This window comes from Colobus angolensis, unplaced genomic scaffold (genome assembly GCF_000951035.1).
Source record: "Colobus angolensis palliatus isolate OR3802 unplaced genomic scaffold, Cang.pa_1.0 Scaffold219, whole genome shotgun sequence".
NCBI lineage: Eukaryota > Metazoa > Chordata > Mammalia > Primates > Cercopithecidae > Colobus > Colobus angolensis.
Genome location: NW_012115366.1, coordinates 3,643,900 through 3,649,626, shown reverse-complemented (window position 1 = coordinate 3,649,626; position 5,727 = coordinate 3,643,900).

Genomic DNA, 5,727 nt, shown 5'->3' with positions numbered 1-5,727 from the left:
CCCAGACCACCACCACCACAGTGCATGCCAGGCTGTGTAGCCTCTGAGCCTCTGCTTATGCTGTTCCTCTGCCCTGAGTGCCTTTCCTTCTCTCCACTCTCTCTTCACACTGGTACTGCCTCATTGTTTTAAGATTCCCGTTAGACACACCCTTCTTTCCTGGAAGAAGGGTGACGCTTTCTGACCCCAGTTCAATCAGATCTCTCCTCCACACACAGAGTCCACTGTGCATGACCATCACAGCAGCAATCACTGTCCTGTTTCCCCAGACAGCCTGTGACCAACTCAAGAGCAGGGTCTGTGTGTACCCTACAGCGCCTAGCTCAGGGAGGAATGCAGATTGTGTGTGAATGAATGAATGAACAAATGAACACGAACAGCTAACATCAAGCAATCATGGGGTGCCAGGCACCGTGCTAAGTGCTTTACAGGTATCATTTTATTTTCTGCTCGCCACAGCCTTATGGGGAAGGCACTGTTATTAGCACCACCCTTTTACAGATGAGGAAACAGGCTAAGAGGCATTAAACTACAACCAAGCATCCAGGCAGTCCCACTCATCTGACGGACCATCCTCAGTGCACCTCCTCTGTAAGGGACTCTGCCTCTGACAAGCCCTCTGAGATCTGAGTAGGGAGAAAGCTCAGAATCACTTGGCCCTCTGGGAGGAGGAAGATGGTCATCCTGCAACTCTCTGCACCATTTAGGTGTCCTGGTCCTGTCCATCTGCTCATGGAACAGCTTGATCTAGAAGAGAAATAATGTGGTGAAGAGGGGTTTTGGGCCAAAGACAAGAAGATACCACAGGGCCAGGGTTGTTACTGTCTTTAGCCAGGCCTCTGGCCATTGGGACATTGGCTCCCCTCAAAGCGGGGGTTGGAAGCTTGGGGAGTCTCTTGGCTGAATCCTACCCATCTCCACTATGCTCCATCCCTAAGATATCCAACACCTGACCAGTAGATGCTAACATACCTTCACTGACAAGAAGCTCCCCACCACTCCAGTCCAAATCTCAGCAAGTTTCTCTTTCTCTAGCTGAAATATACCTCCTGGGGACCATCAAAAGGAGTCCATTCTCCAGGAGAGATGAGCAGGCCCAGATGGAGGGCCTCCCTGACTTTGTGAGTGCTTCCTGACAGAACCTGACACAGAACCCCATTTCCTGTGGCTTCTTAATAATGCCTCCTTTCCCCCCTACTTCTGCCCCTTCAAAGCTCTCCAGACCCAGAGTACCAAGCTCTCAACTTCGGAAAGCCCTCTGCTTGTGTTCTCTGATCCCCCAGCTTTCAGAGAAGACAGAGTGGGAAGATTTCCAATTTTCCTCTGGTAGACCAGAGAGATGGAGTAATTTGCCTAAAGGCCCACAGGGAGAAGGGGTGACCAGCAGGACCTAGTTCTGGTTCCCAGCTCAGGACCACACAGTCCCCTCCAGAAATGCCAGGACAGAAACGCTTCTGGACATCTCTCCCCATCCTGCTAAGGGTGAGGGGAGCAGGAAGAATACAGAGAAACCAGCTTCACCTGGGGAGGAGAAACCTGATTGTTGCTGTGAGGTTGGCATCCTGGGAACTGCAAGGCCTATGGCTGGTGGAGAAACAGAAAATATCGTCAATCATCCAGAGGATGTCCTGGCTTGAAGCTGCTTTACAAGATAGGTGTCCTTGGCCTCTGGGCTAAGTCAGACAAGAGAAAGCTGTGTGTGTGTGTGTGTGTGTGTGTGTGTGTGTGTGTGTGTGTGTGTACGTGCATGCACACGTGTGTGCTCATGCACATATGCACGTGTGTGTGTATAGATATGTACACACAGGGAGGACATTTTAAAGAGAATCCCAGGGAAATTATGCTTATTCTCAAGGAAGGGAGCAATAATGGTGGAATCTCAGGCAGCTGGCATTTTTGGCTGGGAGATGCCTGAGGTAAGTGAGTAGATGTGATCATGGATACTGGGGTTCCAAAGGGCCAGGCCTGGGCACTCAAGGTCCTTGGATGGGAAGAATCCAGTTGGTTTATCTCACAGGCCCCTAAACACCCAGCAAATGTCTCCCAGGTCTAGCTGGAACCTGGCTATGTCCCAACAAGGTTGGGGGAGAAGGGTCTTCATGAGGGAGACCCCTCTAACCCTTCCACATAAAGCCCTACCAAGGCCCAGGGAGAGGAAGGCAAATGGGTTCCCAAGTTCCCAGCTGCAGGGTCCAGTGACAAAATCAGCGCCTTTGAGGCATGTGATCCTTTGCACAACTGATCATCACCCCTAGAGGGCTCCAGGAGTTTGAGAAGGAGCCATGGGCCTTCTGGGTCCTGCATATGGCTCTGCAGCACCAGCAGGTATAAGAAGCTTTTGTTACATGTATTCATCCATTCATTCAACAATGAGCACCTATAATGTGCCAAACATGTTTCTAACACTGGGAGTACAGCAAGAACCAGTTAGACCTAAATTCCGGCTTTCATGGAGCTTGTAATCCAGTAGGGGAGGTCGTGGGTGGGCAAGACAAGTACAAGGCTCAGCCTGCTGGGTCATGATTAGTGATCAGAGAAAAATAAGGCCGCGAAGGAGAAAAGGGAATGAGGTGGGGTGGGGTACAATTTTAAATACAGTGTTCAGCAAAGGCTTCACTGAGGTGGAGATATTTGAACAAAGCCCCTAAGGAGGTGAGGGAGTGGGCCTTGCAGATATTGAGGAGAAGTACCTTCCAGGCAGAGGAAACAGCACGTCTGAAGTCCCTTGGATGTAAGCGTGCCCAGTAAGGTTGAGGAATGGTCAAGAGGCAAGTGTGGCTGGGGTGAGTAAGCAAGGGGGTAAGGGGTGAGAGATAAGGTCAGAGAAGCACAGGGGCCCAATTGCTTAGGGCCTTGTAGGCCACTGTGAGGGATGAACCCCGGTTTGGGGTTACCTGAAGCTTATGCAGTCCAGGAGGGGCATCTTCAAGATAGGTAATTCAGGGCCTTGGTAGGGGCTTGTGCTAGAGAGAGGCCCGGACACTTAAGCTTTGCCAGTCTTGCTATAAATCTGCCACTGGTTGTGGTGAGAATTTTGGCTTTTGCCTGGAGAGGGAGCCATAGGAGAGTTTTGAGCAGAGGAGTGGCATGACCTGACCACCCTCTGGCCTTCCTCTGGCTGCTGAGTGGAGGATGACCCTGGTGGTGGGGCAGCGAGGAGGGGAGGAGAAGCGGGTAAGAGAGAAAGCCAGAACACCAGTGAGCAACCCCGGACTGGCAGTGACAGCCGAGGGTGGACAGCAATCAGATTCTGAAAGTGGAGCTGACAAGATGTGCTGATCTGGGATGTGAGGTGTGATAGGAGAAAGGCAGAAGGGTTGGCCACAGCATCTGAGGCCTAATCCAGCTATCCCCAGTTGAGGTGGGGAAGGAGAGCATCATCATTCCTGGACCTTATACTATGCAGTTCTCCATTTTATCTGTAATCTGCACCACCACCCTGAGGCAGAGCTTTCATTAAACCCACTTCACAGATAGAGAAATCCCGACTCAAAGAAGTGGAGTAACTTGCCCAAGGTCACACAGCCAGTAAGTGGCAGAGCCTGGATTCCAACTTTAGTCTTACCTATTCCAAAATTGGTATCTGTTCTGATGCAGCAGGAAAAGCAAGGTTTGGAGCCCTAGGAGCGGGTTGGGTGGGAGAGGCAGTTCCTGGAGGAGAGGCACATTTCAGTAACCACAGGGGCCCCTGGGATGCCTGCAAAGAAAGTTCTCAGCACCCTACTCCGTGTTCCTAATCACCTCCTTCTTAAACCTGTTTCTGATCCACCAGCTGGCAGATCTCAGCTGTAATCATGGGAAATGTTTTTGTCATCTCTCAAGCTTTCTTAATTCACTGACAAGGTAATAACTGCCTCGGTCCATTATACACATTTTCTAAAAGAGTTTCAACATTAGAATGCAAAGCAGACTTCTCTGGCTTAGAAAAACCTGAGATTCCTGGGATTTAATCATCAAACATTTCATAAGAAAAAAACAAATGGCAATGTGGCCAGCATATCCAGGCCACCCAAATGTGTCTGATTTCTCCCCTAAATAAACTCGTTGCATTTAAACTGATATGAACTGATGGTCCCAGATGCATTCACTCAACAGGTATGACAGATCATTAGTATCCAAATGAGACTGCCACCATCACAGTAATCCATATGACTTGGTTGATATTTTTATTATTTTCATTATGGATTGAAAAGCCTTAGCCCATGATTTGGGTGGGATGTCCAATCCTCTGTAGTTTACTTAGAACAGCTCATGCCACGTTCTGTGGCTGTGCCTGCTTCGAGCCTGGGAGAAAGCGACACAACAGCGGAGGCCTAGGACTTGTCAATCTTTTACCACCTTGGAGCTTTGCTCTTTTCAAACCACACCCCTTCAATACCACAACAAAAATCTGGGAAGCCAAGATAAACAACCCTTGTCCCTTCCAGCCTTCCTCTAGCTCTCAGCAATTGGTAAAACCTACCAGTAGGAGCAGATATTTGATCTGTCATAGAAGCTGTGATATTACACTCCCCAGATGTTCAACTTACTGGACTGAAGGCTCAAGTTACAGCACATCAGGGCCTCTCTACCCTACAGACTCCATGCCCACCCCACCCTCCCATCCCCAAGAACCAGGATCCTCGGCCCATGTGGCCAACTGAGATGGAGTAAGTAGGACCTACAATGGGCAGGGGATTCACTAAAATGACTCCTGTAGGGTCTCTACACCAGTGGCTTACAAGGCATGTGCTCTCGAAGCCCTCGGGGGCCATTCAAACTGAAGGATGCCTCCCCACAGTCCTCAAACACCTATATCTTCTTGCCCCAGGGCCTACTTCCTTTCCTTATCAAGAGTTTAAAGAGAGTCTGCAGGAACCTAGAAACATTTCATAAGAAAAAAACAAATGGCAATGTGGCCAGCATGTCTAGGCCACCCAAATGTGCCTGATTTCTACCCCGAATAAACTGTGGCTTCACTTTACAGTGGGAGAGTGGGGGAGATTAAGGTTACAAATTCAACATAAAAAAATTTTTTTCCTGCTATCCGAATAAGGTCAGGAGCAAGAGACATACTATTGAGGAGAAGGTGATCAAGGCCTGCATCATGCCCACAGAAATACAATAAAGCCGTCACCCTTTCCTGTGTAAAAGATCCTTCTTGCCCAAAGAACTGGGGAATATTGTGCACTTGGCTTTGTAAAAATGTGTCACTGCAAGAAATTAGACCCCAAGACGAAAACCAGGCTGTCGCAAGCTTTGAACTGAACCCAGCCCCACCAGGGAGCTCTTTCCTGAGACCATGAGAGCTGCTGGCTGTGGTGGTCCCTGAAGTCAGGCCAGAAAGTGGCAGGGAGAATGGTTAGTGCCTGGTGGATGCCTTCCTCCCCTGGAGGGGTGACTGGAGACAGAGACTGGGTTCCCATTCCCAGGGAAGAACTAGAGGGACCTCAGGGGTCATCCAGTCCAACCCCCTCACTTGAAGGCAGGGCAACTGAGGCCTGGTGAGGGTAGGATCACAGTTGAGTCAGTGGGGGTACTGGGGGTCACTCTGGTGCTGACTTCTCCCCTCATCATGAAGCCACCTCCCACCTTAGATGGTCAGGCTGACAGGGACCCTCAACACCCTCACTCAGCCGATAAGGACAGAAGAGGTCCCTCACTCCCAAGGCGTGAGGGAACGGGATGGGCAACCTTTCAAACAGCTCCCGGTCTTCAGAAATGCCAAGAAACCTCATCCTCCAAGAG